Source organism: Helianthus annuus, chromosome 17 (genome assembly GCF_002127325.2).
Source record: "Helianthus annuus cultivar XRQ/B chromosome 17, HanXRQr2.0-SUNRISE, whole genome shotgun sequence".
Taxonomy (NCBI): Eukaryota; Viridiplantae; Streptophyta; class Magnoliopsida; order Asterales; family Asteraceae; genus Helianthus; species Helianthus annuus.
The window spans coordinates 148840472-148859148 of record NC_035449.2 but is presented as its reverse complement, the minus strand read 5'-3'; the positions used below and the strand labels follow the sequence as shown (position 1 = coordinate 148859148).

Genomic DNA, 18677 nt, shown 5'->3' with positions numbered 1-18677 from the left:
GTTAGTAAAATCAAATGGGACATCTTTTAATAACAAGTTGCATAAGGGTTTGGTGATAACACTAAAACCCTTAATGAAACGTCTATAAAATCCCGCGTGCCCCAAGAACGACCTTACACCCTTAACATTTTTCGGAGGTGACAAAGATGATATTACCCGTATTTTTGCCTTATCCACCTCCATCCCCTTTTCAGAAATTACATGACCCAACACAATGCCCTCTTGCACCATGAAATGACTTTTCTCCCAACTTAGCACTAAGTTTTTCTCAACGCATCTTTTCAACACTTTTTGTAATTCGTTGAGACAAACATCAAAACTAGTGCCAAAAATGGAGAAGTCATCCATAAATACTTCGAGCGACTCTCCAACCATGTCCGAGAAAATACTCATCATACATCGTTGGAAAGTTGCCGGAGCATTGCACAAGCCAAATGGCATTCGCCTAAAGGCAAAGGTACCATATAGACAAGTGAAGGTGGTCTTGTGTTGGTCATCCGGGTGTATTGCGATTTGATTGTAACCCGAATACCCATCCAAAAAACAGTAGTATTTTTGACCCGATAATTTTTCAATAATTTGATCAATGAATGGTAGCGGGAAATGATCCTTAGAAGTGGCGGCATTCAATTTCCGGTAGTCAATGCATACACGCCACCCGGTAACCGGTCAGGTGGCAATTTGTTCACCACTTTCATCTTTGACTACTTGAATGCCGGCCTTCTTAGGCACAACTTGGGTGGGACTCACCCAAGCACTATCCGAAATCGGATAAATGATTCCCGCATCCAACCACTTAATTACCTCTTTTTTAACTACCTCCCGTAGGTTCGGATTCAATCGCCTTTGAGCTTCTCGTGTCGGCTTTGCATCTTCAGTGGTAATGATCTTATGCATGACAATGGATGGACTAATTCCTTTGAGATCGGCAATCGTCCATCCGATAGCTCCCTTGTTCGCTTTCAAAACTTCCAACAATGCTTGCTCTTGTGCCAACTCAAAGTTAGAGGCAATAATGACCGGTAAAGTGTCATTATCCCCTAAGAATACATACTTCAAGTGGCTTGGCAAATCTTTAAGCTCCAACTTTGGCGGTTCCTCTAATGATGGTTTCGTACCCGAATCGATCTCCGCCGGTAGACCTTCAAATTGATGAGTCCAAGGTGGTCTACCTTCTTTCAAAGCCATTGCATCTTGCTTTTCCTCTTCAACCCGGAGTGCATAAGCATGTACCTGTTCAGAAAAATCACACAGGCAAACATCCAAACCATCCTCCTCATACTCATGCGGGTTGCATCCGTCAACTATATCTGCCATGAAACACTCATCAACACCATTAGCATTAGAATTGTTAGTAAAAACATTCAAACACATTTTTCTATTTCCAAAAGTCATATCGACTGTACCAAATCTACAATTGATAATAGCATGTGCGGTGCTCAAAAATGGCCGACCCAAAATTATATTTTGTTGTTGCCTAGGGTCCGCCGATGAGTAATCCAAGACTAAAAAGTCAACCGGGTAATAAAACTCATCAATTTTTACGATTACATTTTGAACCATACCCCGAGGTAGCTTATGAGACAAATCGGCCAAAACAACCGTTGTTTCCACCCTTGCTAACGGACCAAAGTCATATTGGTCATATAAGCCCCCCGGTAAAATGCTAACCCCGGCTCCAAGATCTAGCAACGCCTTAGCCATTTGAAAATTACCAACTTGTATATTAATCAATGGCGTGCCCGGATCTTGGAGCTTCGGAGGAAGCTCCCCATTTAAAACCGCACTCACTTGCCCGATTAAATCCACCCGCTTAGGCACTTTCTTCTTGTTTTGCCTTTTTTGTGTACATAATTCTTTTAAAAATTTTGCATAAGCGGGGACTTGTTTTATTGCATCGAGGAGTGGGAGATTTATTTTCACTTGTTTAAACATGTCCCACATTTCTTCTTTTTGAGGACCTCTCGATACAATAAAGTTTTTCTTTCCCGGGTCAAATAAGGATGATGGAAACGGGACTTGACTCGGTTCACCCTCAACTTTTTCGCTCTTTTCGTTTTCACCCAAGCCCGGTTTTTTAACAATTGTTTCTTTTGGTTTAACCGGTGAAACTTCATCATCACTATCATTACCCGTGATATCCTCAACTACCCCCTCAACCAATTCGGGTGACAAATTGGCTTTAAATTCTTTTCCACTTCTTAAAACACTAACATGACTAATATTAACATTACCTCGTGACGAACCATGCGAGGGGTTTACCTTAGTGTCACTAGGAAGTTGACCCTTGCTTTTCTGCAATTCAGCTACATCAGTTGCTAATTGACCCATTTGGGTTGTTAGTGATTGGATGCTTTTGTCAGGAACCTCATCCTTTTGCATTCGAACTTCATCGAGTTGGTTCCGTTTTTGCATCTCCATTTGCATGCTCTTTAGCATCTCCATCATCTCGTTTCCACCCGAAGACCCCCCTTGTTCTTGACCCGTTTGGTATTGTTTTTGATAACCTTGGTTGTTTCCGCCTCGGTATCCACCTTGGTTATTATAAGATTGGCGTGAACCAAAGTTACCTTGGCTGCCTTGAAAATTCGGGTTAGCTTGATTTGAAGGGTTCCCATACCGAAAATTCGGGTGGTTCCTCAACCCGGGGTGGTATGTATTAGAGTTCATGTTGTTGTAATTCCTACCACCTCCTCCTTGACCTTGGCCTTGAACCGCGTGGACTTCTTCATATTGCCCTTCCAACACCCCTTGGCAATTTTCAGCCGCATGACCTATTTCATTACACAAAGCACAAACATCATAAATTTGGTTAGTAGTTTGAACATTACCATCATCTATGGCGTGCACTTGAGGTCGGGCAATGGCCAGTCGGGCTCTTCTTGATGCTTGAGCTTTCCTCTTTGATGTAGTTGCCATGCTTTCCAAGAACTCCCAATCATCATTCTCATAATTTGTACCAAAAGTCCCGCCGGTAATGGACATCAAATCACGTGCATCTTCGGCACTCAACCCTTCGTGAAAGGCATTCATCAACTCCCACAACTCAATTCCATGGTGAGGGCAATTCTTTATCATCATATTAAACCGTTCAAATGCCTCATGGAACATTTCACCATGTTGTTGTTGGAAACTCCTCAAACCCTTCCTAGCATCGTTGGTCTTTTGGGCGGTGTAAAACTCATCCAAGAAAGTTTGTTGCATCTCCCCCCATGTGTATATGGATGCCGAAGGCAAAGTGTAGAACCATTTTTTCGCCTTCTCTTCCAAGGAAAATTGGAATAATACCAATTTAATATCGTCGGCCGAGAACCCTTGGCTCCCAAGAGTGTTACAAATCGAGTCATAAGCCTCCAAATGAAAGTAAGGCTCCTCCGTTGCCAACCCCTTATACTTTGGTAAACTTTGCAACGAGTTGGTCCTCACCTCAAATGTTCTCCCTTGATCATTGTGAGGAATGACTACCAGTGAAGGGTTATGAGTGATTACCAGCCTAAAATGTGCTTCGATTCCCCTCACATTTTCTATAAGGTGCCTCCTTGGTACACCGAACCTACCTCTTGGAGGAATAGGACCCATTGGCCTTTGCACTTGCCCTTGTGATGCGATTGGTTGTTGAAACTGTTGTTGCGGTATCGGTGGGCGTTGAAGTGGTCTTTGGAATTGTGGACGTACATTTTGTGGCCGAACTTGTTGCAAAGGTATAGGTTGTTGAACATGTGGCCCTTGTGGTCTTGGTTGGATGTGTTGTGGTATGAGTTGTTGTTGTTGTTGTACTCCACCAACACTTGACATCACTTGAGATTGACCTTGCACGTACCCAAATTCCCCTTGATCATACGCATAACCGTCTTCATCATATCCCTCAAAATCCTCAAAACCTTCATCATAACCATCTCCTTGGATTCCCGAATTTTGCCCAAATGGAAAGGTCGAATATTGAAAACCCGATTGTTGTTGTGGTCTAAAGGATGAGGTGGTATGCACAATAGTCGAATTTGGTGCAATTATGAAATTGGATGATGATTAACCCGTAGTTGAGGGAAAGAAGTAGGATAATGGTGGGATTGTGGTAGAAGGGCTGTAGGTAATGGCGGGTTCAACTTGGGTGGTGACTGGTTGAGTGACTTTGGTTGGTGTGAATTCGACGGTAGTATTAGGTAATGTGGTGTTTGGTGATGGTTGGGTGGAGGTAGATATAAAGGATGAGGTCGTTTGACCTATTGTAGGTGGAATTTGTGAATCGGCCATGATGTTTCTTGGTGTAATTGGTGAAGTGGGTGAACCAATGATTTTGTTTTCTCGTACTAAAACTCTGTTTTGTCTTAGCGTTCTTTCAATTTCCGGATCAAACGATAGCGGTGATGACCTGTGAGAGCCCCTAGTATGCATACACCTGAGTACCTGCACACTAAACACAACCAGCGTAAACCCGAAAATAACAAAACAAAACTAATAAATTGACACACGTTGCGCACTACTCCCCGGCAACGGCGCCAAAATTTGACGTGATGTCGTGGTCACAATCAAATTTAATCCCAAAAACAACTATAGAAAGTGGTAAGAGGGTATCGAACTCAGGGAGTATGTGGAAAATATGTCGATTATATAGCTTTGCAATTAAACTACAATTAACCTAATTTGCAGAAAATAAAGATCAATGATTTAGATTGTTGTTTTAGAAAACTAAATTAATAACTAAGTGCAAATCAAAATTGGTTGTTTAACAGATTAGGAAAACAATGACCATCTTAGGATTCAGTTTCTTTGAACAAGTGTGTGTAATTCCAACTAGAAAGAGTTACATAGACATAACTCGTGTATAGATAATTGAAGTGATAAAAGGGAACAAAGTACTCGGATTGTATAAACGCGAGGTTGTTTCCCGATAACCAATTAATCAATAACCAACCCTAACCCTTCCCGTGATATCTCGATTGCCAACGGCACCAAGAACGTACGATTGAGACTAGGAATTGCACTATCAATTAACACGCTACAAACAATTATGCATACACCATGATAAACAAGTAAACACAAGTTATCATTCTAGAAGTTCGGAAATAAACACACAAAAGTTCAAGAGAAACCTGCACCTAAGATGATCACCGAAAGTTTTAGCCACACATAGCTTGGTGAATCATCATAACAAGCAATTCAATGTTCATACAAATCAAAAACACAAACCGAATGTTAGAAAATGTCTAGAACCAAGCCAAGATAGCCAAAATCGCCCCCAATGTGTTCCCACAACGTCCAATGATGAGAATAGGTGAAAAGACACCCCAAAACCGACTTAATGATGGCAGTTACACAATTGTTCGCAGACTCCACCGTAAATTACGGTGGACATAAACATGTTACGGTACATTTAAACTGTTGTACGGTGGGAACCAGGCCAATTTCAGGTCCACCGTAAATTACGGTGGGACCGTAATTTACGGTGACAACCTGAATTTTATGCTTTGTTTTTTATTCTTTGCTCCGCACTCAACCCGTTCAACTTTAAACCTTCCAAAGCTGCATTTTTCCTCAATTTAAGCCGCCAAACCGTACCTGAGACATAAACAACAGTAGTTGTCTAATTCAAGATAATTACACACATAAATGAGGGATAAACTTGTCTTTTAACATTGTAAAGGGTTGTCCAATGGACCACCCGTCAGCGATACGGACATTACGAATTCCTCGTGATGTCGTTTGGGCTAACAAATGCACCCGCGGCTTTCATGGACCTCATGAACCGGGTTTACAAACCGATGTTGGATAAGTCTGTCATCGTGTTTATCGATGATATTTTGGTGTACTCAAAAAGTGAAGCCGAACATGCGCACCACTTACATGAGGTGCTAGAGACACTTAGACGAGAGAGGTTGTATGCGAAATTCTCCAAGTGTGCCTTTTGGTTAAGAGAGGTGCAATTTCTTGGCCACATCATAAGTGCCGACGGAGTATTAGTAGATCTGTCGAAGATCGAGGCTGTGTCAAAATGGAATCCCCCGAAGAACCCTTCGGAAATTAGAAGCTTTTTGGGGCTTGCGGGATACTATAGGAGATTCATTCAAGATTTCTCCAAGATTGCATCACCGCTAACAATACTAACCCGGAAGGAAGAAAAGTTCATTTGGGGTGTCGATCAAGAAAAAGCATTTCAAACGCTGAAAGAGAAATTAACTCAAGCTTCGGTATTGACGTTGCCGGACGGGTTCGAAGAGTTGGTGGTTTATTCGGATGCTTCACTATCGGGGCTCGGATGCGTTTTGATGCAACGGGGCAAAGTTATAGCTTATGCCTCGAGGCAATTGAAGATACATGAGAAGAAATATCCCACGCACGATCTCGAGTTGGCTGCGGTGGTATTTACATTAAAAATATGGAGGCACTATTTATATGGGGTAAAGTGCACCATATTCACTGATCATAAGAGCTTAAAATACTTCTTTGATCAAAAGGAGTTAAATATGCGACAAAGGAGATGGTTAGAAACGGTGAAAGATTTCGACTGTGAAATACACTATCACCCCGGAAAGGCGAATGTGGTGGCGGATGCTTTGAGCAGAAAAGCGGACTATGTCCCAATACGAGTAAGATGAATGCAACTCGTGGTGACCTCGGGTATACTTGAACGTATCCGGGAGGCGCAAGTAGAAGCAGTGAAAGAAGAGAACTGGAAAAAGGAAAGGATTGTTGGCCAAGTTAAGGATCTCGAAGTAGGCAACCACGGTTTGAAAACACGTTTCAATAGAATTTGGGTTCCTAACACATGCGGAGTTAAAAAGCTTCTACTAGACGAAGCTCACAAGTCCCGTTATTCCATCCATCCAGGAGCGACCAAGATGTATAATGACTTAAAGTAAAACTATTGGTGGCCCGGAATGAAAAGAGACGTTGTGAAGTACGTAGAAAAATGTTTGACATGTCTACAAGTCAAGGCGGAACACCAAAAACCCTACGGTAAACTCCAACCGTTAGAAATCCCGGTTTGGAAATGGGAACATATTACGATGGACCTATTAACCAAACTACCAAGGACGAACCGAGGTTTCAATGCTATATGGGTAGTGGTGGATAGATTGACGAAAAGTGCTCACTTCATTCCGATTCGTGAGACTTATACGTCAGAAAAGATGTCAGATGTTTACACTAATGAGATAGTAATGCGTTATGGAGTACTGGTATCCATCGTGTCTGATAGGGACACCCGATTCACTTCGAAATTCTGGCGAGATTTCCAAGAGCAAATGGGGACCAAATTGTTCATCAGTGCCGCCTACCATCCTCAGACGGATGGACATAGCGAAAGAACGATACAGATGCTAGAGGATATGTTGCGGCTTGCATTATCGACTTCGGGGGTAGTTGGGATGTCTATCTACCCTTGGTCGAATTTTCATATAACAATAGCTATCACGCGAGCATTAAAATGGCCCCGTATGAGATGTTATATGGTAGAAAGTGTCGAACTCCAGTATGTTGGGGAGAAGTGGGTCCACGAGGACTAGCACCTACGGATATAATCCGAATCACTATGGAGAAAATTGAAGTGGTGCGAACCCACTTGAAAGCGGCCCAAGATAGAAAGAAGTCTTATGCCGACAAAATACGAAGACCGATTGAGTTTCAGTTAGGCGATATGGTTATGCTAAAAGTTTCCCCATGGAAGGGCGTTATCAGATTCAGAAAAAAAGGAAAACTAAGCCAGAGGTTTATTGGGCCATTTAAAATCATCGAACGGGTTGGCAATGTAGCTTACCGTCTTGAACTACCGGAAGAGTTGAATGGAATACATGGCACGTTTCACGTGTCGCAATTGCGAAAGTGTCTAGCGGACGAAGCAGCTTATATCCATTACGATGATATCGAAGTGGATAATAGCCTGAAATACGTGGTGAGACCAGTGGAGATTTTAGATCGAAAGGTCAAGCGCTTACGAAACAAACAAATCGATCAAGTCAATATCAAGTGGGAGCATAGGAAAGGCTCAGACACTACATGGGAATCCGAAGAAGAAATGCAACGACTCTACCCTAAATTGTTCTGTACGTAATTCGGTTTCGGGGACGAAACCCTTTTAAGGGGGTGGACTTGTAACACCCCGGAAATATAAAACTTTATATTAAAATTATAAAGTTTAAATAAACAAGAATAAATTAACTAGGAATTTATAACCTAGTTAACTACAAGTCTAACTTAAATAGGGTTAAAGCAATAAAACTTTATGTTAAACAAAAGTGAGGGGCTAATATTGTCAAAACTTGAACTTAGGTTACTAGATGTAGTAAAAACAAAACCAAACATCCCATAATTGAGGTGTCTAGTCGATCAACAAGCAGAGGAGCGACCAAAGCTTCTCACCAAACCCTAACTCCACAAATTTGATCAATTGAAGGCTAATTCCTGTCCCAAATCGAAATCTGAACATAGATTCGTGATCCTCATCACAAGGGGGTTACAAGGTATGTGAAATTTGGTGCTAATTCTCTGTTTGAAATTCTCATGAAATTGGGAAAATCTGAAATTCATGGATGCATGTTTGTTTTATGATGAATTAGGAACCATATAGTGTCTAGGGACAAACCCTAGACAAACACAAGTTGAAATCATGTGAAATTTTAGTGAAACCTATGAACACCATTGTAGGTGATTAGTGGGTTATGTGTAATTTGATGAACACTAGGAAATAGAGTGTTGATCTAGTATAATTTGACAATTTTGAAGTGAATTCAGAAATTTAGAAGTTGAAAATCATGTAAAATGGTTGATTAGGGTGAAATTAGGGCTAAGTAGTAAGCCATGAATTAGGAAATAAAAGATGTAAAATTTTGCCCACTAAGTGTTTGTAAAAATGCCTCAAAGAAGGCTTGAAACTGAAAATTTAAGTTAAAACGCATAATTATGAAGTTCAGAAAAATGTGCGTTATATATATGTGAAACAAAGAGTTCTAAACATAAAGTGATTGAACTCTATAGGAAAGGAAGCTGGAGCATCGAGCGGGCAAACCGGTGTGGACGCACGTTTGAAGGGCTTGCTTTAAAGGTATGTAACTTGACCCGTTACATTAAATGAATCGTTGTTAAATTTTGTGAAGTTTCATTATAAGATAGATAGGGTGTTGATTGTAGCGACCATGATCGATACTTGAATTACTAGTCTAAGAATGATAAAGAATCGTTTGGTAGTCATCATATTGGGGAATTCCATAAGATGAGCCAAACGGGTCATTTAATTGTGTGAATTGTTGTTTTAGTGTTTTAGAGAGTCAAAATGGAGTTGGAAATCACAAGAGCATTAAGCCATGAGATTGGTCAAGAAATGCGAGTGATGATAAGCCCGGGATGTTGGGTAATAAGCTTCATAAGTTTACTAGCTAAATGGTAGTAATTTGTGTCATGTAGAAATGGGTCGAATAAATGCATAGCGCCATATAGACTTTCTGTCCGAAAGTTAAAATTTTGGTATGACTATCGTATTAGACACGTTGGTAATGAAATTACAGACATATAGGAAAAAGAATCACTAAAAACGGACTTACAGATCATAAGTTATGGCTAATTTAAGTTGGGACTTGATTAAACTTTGAGTTGGGAATGTACAACAACACAGCAATGAACATTCTGTGAAAATCAGGGCTAGGCGTGACGCCTAGGCCCTTGGCGTCACGCGGCGCCTCCTTGATCCGGAAAATTTTATTTTCTTGATTGCTTGGTCCTTGGAACTTGTTTATATATATTGTAACTTTATCAAAACTAACATTAGTTGTGGTTTTGATCTTAGGTGATGTTGGAATTAACCGGAAGATGATCGAGCTAGCTTTTGAAGAACCGAACACTATTTACAAGCTTCCGCAATGTTTTAAACTTTAGTACATTATGTTTATGGGTTGTAAACAAATCGTTAAACAATTTTTGGATATTTTAACTTAGTCGTTAGTCGACTAAGGTCCTTGCTACTAATGAACTTTATTTATGAAATCTATGTTAACTAGGCAAATTTTTATCTATAAATGTTTTGAACTATTATTAAATTCAAGTAAATTAGAAGGGTCTTACAATTTCACATGCTGTAATATACATACCCTTCATAAGGTCAATATATTTAACAGATTCTTATTTCAAAAACAAGTCAGATATCAGGTTATGATAATATTTAGGGAAATCTAGTAACTTGTTTGACATATTATATATCTGCTTACCCGGTTCTAGCCGGAGAGGTAACCTCAGTATAACCGGACAAACTGGAGAGTCTAATACACCATACCCAGTCTTGCCAGAGAAAAATTTTGTATTTCCCATAAATAGTATTTTTCTTAAATAATGATTTGGAAAGTGTATTATGATTTTCAACAAGGACTAAGCAAATTAGTCTTCACATGACGGATCATGTTCTAGAACAAAGTAGTACTAATAAATAAGAAATAACATTGGTCAAGTGTTATTGCTTATTTATTATACTTGCAACGTTCTAGTTATCACTCATGGCATACCAAAAATCTATCACACTTTATTTACACAAGTATTTAGCTTAGCTTACACTAAGGCATCTTTTCTTAGGTTCAAGTCTAAATGCTATCATGTGTGCTACCAGTTAATAGCAATCTCCTAACTCTTTTATTTAAGTTTAGGTATTATTATCACAACACATATTGGCTTAGATCAGTGGCTCTGATACCACCTTCTGTCACGACCCCCGACCCCACCTGGATGGAATCGGGCGCCGCGAGCAGCCAAGTGGTACCGGTGGTTATTTCAAAAGCATTGCAGCGGAAATTTTATCAGAACCGTGAGTTAGGAAAAATATCAGAGTTTAGAAACACCGGTTTTTTATTAATTAAATAGATGGGGATAAACCCATGTTTTACAAAGGTAGCTTTTCAGATGGGATAAACCCGGTTACATAAAACAACTTTTCTTAATTCAATTTAATTGATAAAATGAGCCACTTCTGTAAGTCTTGTTGGTGCCGTATCCAACTCTTACTCCAATCTACTGTAATTACCTGAAACGCGTTTTTAAAAGGTTTTGTCAGCAGGAAATACTGCGTGAGTTCATTCTTTTTGCTCAAAACGACACCTGGTTATAATATACAGTATTAAGGGTGATTACATTGTTTATATCAACCACTTACCCAACGGTATTTGTCACTCGACTCGATTCTGTGACTATGGTCATATCACCCATTGGCTAACCCGTTGTCCAATGGTGACGATTATCAAGTAATGTATACAAAACCCCACATACCGGCTGTAATTGAAGACTTACAAAGACTTAATCCCTGTAATTATAACTTTAAAACCAAACATGATTTTGAAAGCAATTTTAGTAAAAAGAGAATGACTCACATTATAAGCATGCAGTATTGATTTAACAAGCTTCCTGATTCAAATTCTTCTGAGAATTAGCATCTACTTTGATTGTAAGTGTATGGGGTAGAGTTTAGCCTATTGATAAGCCTGATAACCTAATTTAAATAATAATGCACACGAAACTAGGTAAGTAACTGAATACAACTTTTACGATAAGCTCACGAGATTAAAACCTTCACGACGAATGACAAAGTGCGATACTTAAACATCTAGCGGATTCGCAACGAATGACAGAGTATAGCCCGAGTTCGGGCTACACTCAAACTTCCTGTCGGAATCACGACGAATGACAAAGTATAACACGGGTTTGAGCAGCACTTAAACATCCCTCAGATAGTTTCAATCGATCGGATATTGAATCGTAGCAGCGATCGAGTTAATACCCTGTATCGTAGTAGCGCCTTGCTAATAGAAATTGTGATTTCTAACAGTATAACTTCGTTTTTGTGAATTGATTTTGACACAGAATGAAAGCTCCTGATCCAAGCTATTTATAGGTGATTTCTGGGGTTGTCGCGACCCGCGTGAATCCTAAGACCAACCTTACGCGGCCCGTGAGGAGGTCTAGCCTACGTATAGGTTTGTTGGGTCACGAGTAGGTGTGCCACGTGGATGACACGTAGCCCCGGATGCTTATCCGGTCAACTCTCAAGTTGACGCGGCCCGCGTGACCTCCTACCTATTCTTTACGTGGCCCGCGAGAAGACCACAAATCTTGTTTTCTTATTTTTGATATGGATTAGGGTTTTAGGGGTCCGGGTTTTCACTAATGCATCATTTGGGATATTTTTATATATAATTATATCACAAAAAGGGAATAAAACGGTGAGAAAAGAGAATGGACCCACTTTGTAACTTTAGGGTTCAACTAGAAAGCCTCCTGGTATAACTCTTAGGTATAACTTCTGAGCTATTTTAAAAATATATAATGCACTCATGGTAAGTATAGTACCTCTAATTTAACCTTATCCCGATGTCACGAGACCGAACCCAAACGAACTTAGTCGGGCAGAGTCTACACATGCGTTATGGGGCTCAGATCAATCGGAAAGGGTAGCGGTGATCGGGAGTTAAAACACTTAAAATAGGGCAAGGCTTTATTTATTATTATTGAAAATAAAATAAAATAATAGAGATGAAAAGTTGGTGAGACATAAAGTTGGTAGAAAGAAACGAGCAATTGAATATGAGCTTGTATGTCTTAAATTTATATAAAAATGAGCTTGAGGCTCATGCTTTCCAAAATCCTCCACGTATTCTCTTGGCATTAAATTTCAAGTTTTGAAGTGTATACTATACATGCATGCACTTAGATAGCTTTCATTTTTTTATTTTTATTTTATTTATTTTTTTCTTTTAATTTTATGTACATTACAAAACAACCAAACAACCGTATATTTAAATTTTATGTGCTTAGTGTTTAAATTTAATGTTATTTTTATTATTATAATTAATATAGCAGTTTTACTTATTTAGCGTATAACTTCTAAGGGTATACGGTGTGGCATGCGGCAAAGCTCGGCAAACACCGCCGCCGACGATGTTGGGACGCGGCAAAGGAAACAAATCGGTGACAGGTTGCCGATTCGAGAAGCATGCTTGTTGCCATTTTTTCACCCCTTCCAACGGTAATATTACCGTTAAATGTAAAAAAAAAATTGTTTTTTAAATTACCCTATAAATACTAGTCACATATTTTGAAAAAATACACCATACTCTCTCAATCTACTCTACACACTGTTAAAAATTTTGAAAAATATGGAAGGCTCAAAGAAGGGTGAAGGCAAGAAGAAAATGGTAGGGTCCGGTTCAAAGTCGAGGCCTCAAGATAAACGTGGTTCGGGTGGTACTAGTGTCCCGTTTAATCCGCAACTTGGGTTTGCGAATCAAACCCAACCTCCATTTTTTTTAACCAACCCATGCATCAACCTTTCGGTTATGATACCCAACCCACCCAAAATTGGATGCAATACGGTCCGAGGATGACTCAAGCCGGTTATTATGATTACTCCCCAGAAGCGCAAAATGCTTTTGACCCGTTTGCTTTTCAAAACCCAATGTCACAATCACCGAGAGACGTACAAGATGACGCCGATGAGGAGTTCATGCCGGAAACCCAAGAACAAGAGTTACATGATGATGATGATGATGATGATGATGATGAAGATGTTGCGGATGAACCGGAAAGAAAAGGAAAAGCCAAACGGGAAAGTTGGTCGCCTAGACAAGAAGAGGCGTTGGCAAAGGCTTTTGTTCATTGCACTTTGAATAAAAAGAAAGGCAATCAACAAAAGAAGGATGGCTTTTGGAAGAGAGTTCTAAACCACTTCAACGAAACGGTCGGAGGAAGTAACCGAACCCACCACCAAGTTCGCTCAAAATGGATGACGATGCAAACAAAAATTAACACATTCAACGGTCTATATCATCAAGCGGTAATTTTTTTTATACGGTTTATTTTTTAACGAAAAATTTGGATTTAGTTGTTGATAATATATTATTATAGGATCGTTTACGTCCTAGCGGGAGTGACGATGCTTATGTAATGAAACAAGCGTTAAAGGATTACAAAAGAAAAGAAAAAATTGAGTTCGCTCATGTTGCGGCTTGGGAGGTTGTTAGAACAAATCAAAAGTGGTCGCCGGTACCTTTGTTGAATGAAGAAAGCTCCGGTTCGGGTCTAAAAAGAAAGTCTTCGGATTCGGGAAATTATACACGAGGATCACCGAATGTCGAAATCTCGAGCGGATTCGATATTCCCAACATAAACGAGGATCCTTCACCACCACCACCAAGACGACAAACGAGAAAGGAGAAAAAGGACAAAGGGCCGTCTTCAAAAAACGAAGATCCAATAGATATAACACACAAATTCGAAGAGTACAAGGCCATGAAAAAACAGATAATGGAAATTAAACGTATACGAGAAGAAAAATATTTGACCTTGGCGGATGAGCAACGAGAGGCGTTGCGACAAACAATGTTTGACAAGGACTTGGAGACGTATAATCGGCCTACCGACAATGTTCACCCTGTGATGTTGGAAATCACACTCGCTAGAAAACGTGAGATCGCAAAAAAATATGGATGGCCTTGTGATTTTTAGTTTTTTTTTAAGTTAGATTTTATTTAAAATGTAATGTTTTATTTTTATTTAAGATGTAATGCTTTATTTTTAATTAAAATGTAATGCTTTATTTTTATTTTTAAAAAGTTTATGTTTTTTCCATTTCTTAAATATACAAAAAACATAAAATAAAAAAAAAGTTTGCCACTCAGCAAGTGTTTAAACCACTGCCAACAATTTTCAGCAAAGTTTAAACACTTTTGACTGATTGACATGGCGCGCTCTGATTGGTCGGTTTTTTAGTTTGCCACTTCAAAGTGTTTAACTACTCCTTACACCCTAAAGTATGTCGTTTTACAAAACAATAAATATGTCATTAGAACGAGACTAATTTTATCTACAGTTTGAGCCCAGTTTTATTAAAAACAAAGTAGGTTCAAATATAATGTATTTTTAATTATTTAAACGGTTCATGGGTCCGTCTAAATACTTCATTTTTCTAATTTTCAACTTACCCGTAATCTACCCGTCTAATAATATAAGTTTATATACTTTTATTTTATTTAAAAAGGTCACTCACATACAGGCCAATTTATAATATTTCAATCAACTATATATAAAATAGTTTTTAAAACTATTTTAGTCGAATAATTGTATTAAAAATAAACTAGTTTACTAGTGGTTAATAAAATTAAACAAAACTATAATTCTTATATGATAAAAATGGGAATGTTACATTTGTCTTCAGGAAAATTGAGTGTTCATCCTTCCAACCTTAAGCTAGTGATTAAACTTAGAGTCGGAGAGGTCTTTGTTCAACTCACGAGTGGGAATTGGGGTGGGTTGTGCGAAGTCAGTGCCTTCGTACGAAGCCGGGCTTCGCACAGAAGAGTCCAGCTCGCATTCGTGGTTGTTCTTGGCGTTCGGAGCTGTGTTTTCGTCTGAATCGGATGTGTTTTCAAGTCCTATTCATGACAACTTCGACACCACTTCGTCCCACTATCCAGTGAACGAAATATGTGCCGGTCTTGGTCCGTTTTTGTGTAAAAATAGAGTTTAAAAAGGGTTTTCATTTGGATTAACACTTGGTGAGTGTGAAATCTGTAGATTTCTAACTCGGGAAGCTGAAACTAGGCCCAATACACTCGGTTAAGTGTAGATCCATTGTAAAACAAGAAGACTTGATGAAAAAGATGAAGGTTTTCATGAAAAGGATGAAGTTTAGATGAAAAGAGATGAAGATCTACATAAAAGATGAAAGTTTTTGTAAAAGGAGAGAAGTTTGGATGAAATCGGAGTGAATCTTGTGGAAAATCTGTAGTGGAAAACGTTGTGGAACATGTAAAAATGAGTAAATCTTACTTGAAAACAGTTGGACAGCAATTCGGCAGCGTTTTGGAGAAAATGGCAGCAAGTTAGAATGAGACGAGAGTGGCTAGGTATTTATAGAGGAGGTGGGATCGCACAGGTGGCTTCGTTCGAAGGGCTTCTTTTGTGCAATTAGTTTCTCGTTTCGCGTGTAGGATGCTCGTTTGGTGCGTTTTGTTGCATTAGTTAGTACGAGTACATTAAGTATTTTAGCGAGATATTAAGCATTGCGTTGTGTTGCGTTTCAGTGCGATAAATCGAGTTGCGAGTGTGAGCGTTTGAGCGTTTTAAGCGATGCGTTAATAATCACAAAACATACTAAACAAGTAAACACACAATTAACACAAATAATATAAATAAATCCACGTTTCGAGTTTGCGTTGTGATAAGCGTACAAGTAATAAGCGTTTAACGCGATAAATGCGATAAATAAGCGATGTAAAATGCGTTTAAAATGTAGTAACCCTTGGCATTAATCGAATCTCTGAGTACAAGCGTTTACGATTGAAATGACAGTAAATAGAAACAACCAGAGAGTCGGGTTGTTACATTATACATAATTAAAGTTTTTTTATATATAACCGAAGAAAAGAAAAAAATATTTTTTGGATGAACATGGCATCCACCAAACTATTTAGAGTTAACTGACATTTTTAACGAAGTTAGTAGGTTGGACCAAAATGACTAAGAAATGAAAAACTCAGAGATCCGGAGGAAAAAAAACTATTTAAACTAAATTGATAATTTAAAAGAAACCTCAAAGACTAAAATGACAATTTACTCTAAAATAACATACCACATGTCTTAGGATATGCCTTAACACACCCTACTTTAGATTTGTAGTGTTTTTCATATCATCTTAAACCCTAAAGACACATGTATATAAAGGTTTAATAGGTATTGCGATAAAACCCAAAACATTTATTCGGGTATATGATTAGTTATAAAAAATTGAGGGTATGAACAGGTGTTGTATTAGCTGATAATGGTTAGACTATCTTTTTTTTGAACGGTGAACTTCATATATAAGGTTATCACATTCTCCAAATCGGAGAGCCCCGAATTGCCCAACTATGGCCAGGCTATGTTGTCTTAACCACGGGAAACCATACCGCCGACCGCCACTTGACAGTCGTTATGCCACCTCAAGAGCAGAACTCTCTGGCGTAACACACGGTGGGACGAAAACCCGCATGGGCTCGGGAATCGAACTGACAACCTCACATAAGGCCTAGTTCAAATCCTTCATTGCCTATATTCATCTTACATGACATAAGTGAGAATTGAACTTGAGTCTCTATTGAAAACCTAAACCTCCTACCACCAGGCCACAAGTAGATGGACAATGGTTAGACAATGTAAGCATGTTTACCCAGATTCAGACCGAATATATTAATATAATATGTAGGTTTATAAAAGATAATAATAAATCATAAGGGTAAATTATGGGAATCATTCATGTGCTATGCTAAAATTTTAACTTTAGTTGGTAGGTTTGAAAATTAATAAGCTTCTAGTCTCTACTTGGTCGATCCATCCGTATATGTTTGGTTTGGTGACTAGTTTACCCCGTGACAAATGAAAATTATCAAAACACACTTGAACAAAGGGCCATCGACTAAATCACATTGACATCGACCAATAAACGTAGCTGGAAAAGAATGGATAGTTGTCGAGGTTACGAATGATGAAAATGAGAAACTCGGTTCAGTGTTGTTCATTTACATCTGGATGATTACTAGGATAAAGGCTACCTGTTGCGATTGAGCACTCAAACATATTATGATACTTGAAATGCTCCACAAGTTAACTGTTTGCTAAAAGGTTAAAAAAAAAAGAACAACTATCCTTATGAACTTCTCGGGATCCTTGTTTTCAATTGCTGAAGTCAATCAAAGAACAGTAATAAAATTTTAGAAATTGTTTTATGTGTCTGCAGACCAAATTTTTATTAATAGTATGATTGTTGCTAAACTTGGTATGCAGTTAAAAAAATGTTTAAATGCATTTGAATGAATTTAATACCAATTTTCAGTAGTTCAGAAGTTGGAAAGATTTTATAACAATTTATATTTTGATAATTTTAGTCATTTGATACTTTTTTTCTAAATCAGCCTGTTTTGACCCAAACCTATTACGGTCACAACTCGCTTTTTAACCCGAACCAATTAAATCTTTCTTAAATCAGTCAGTCCTGGCCCAAATCGCATGATCCGACCCGACTATTTTGTCAGGTAGTATCTTGAAATTCTTGAACCATTGATGTCATACCATGGTAATGTTGTACTCCTAAAAAAAGTCGTATCTTTGTGTTTCAGAGAAGAAACTGTTAAACTTCCTTAATGAAGTTGTAAATTAATGATCTGATGTAAGCCTTGTTCTTAATTGAGTAAACTGTCATTTTCGTCCCTGTGGTTTGTCGAAATTTACCAGTTCCAACCAATTTTTTTTTTTTTGCCATTTCCGTCCCTGACGTCTCTTAAACATGCCAGATTCATCCAACTTTTTAACCATCATTTAAATAAAGTGTGTTAAAAAGAGGGGTAAAGGTCATTCCACAATTTTTAATTTCTTTTTTCACCTCTTTTTATATAACCCCCCTCCCCCCTTTTATCTGCACATTCTTATCTACCTAAATTCAAAATTTTTACATCAACAGCCAATCTACATAGTTTCATCACATCGGTTGACACAGAATTCGTTGGACCAACAGCCGATTGACATCGTGAAGAGAAACCACAGCCGATAAGAATGGTGCTTAGGCGACATGAAGAGCAAGCTAGAATTATGGCACTCAAGAATAAAAGATTACGGCATGTTAATGAAAACTTTGTTTTGGCTGCAAATTTTGGTTAATGAAATCAGTTTTGGCTGCACAT

General features: G+C 38.6%; 1 non-coding gene across 1 annotated transcript; it reads left to right on the top strand.

Annotated features, from left to right (window-relative positions):
* Positions 1–3049: 3049 nt before the first annotated feature.
* LOC118489472 lies at positions 3050–3155 on the top strand. Its single transcript, XR_004887492.1, has one exon. It is a non-coding gene; the product is annotated as a small nucleolar RNA R71 (small nucleolar RNA).
* Positions 3156–18677: the final 15522 nt, after the last annotated feature.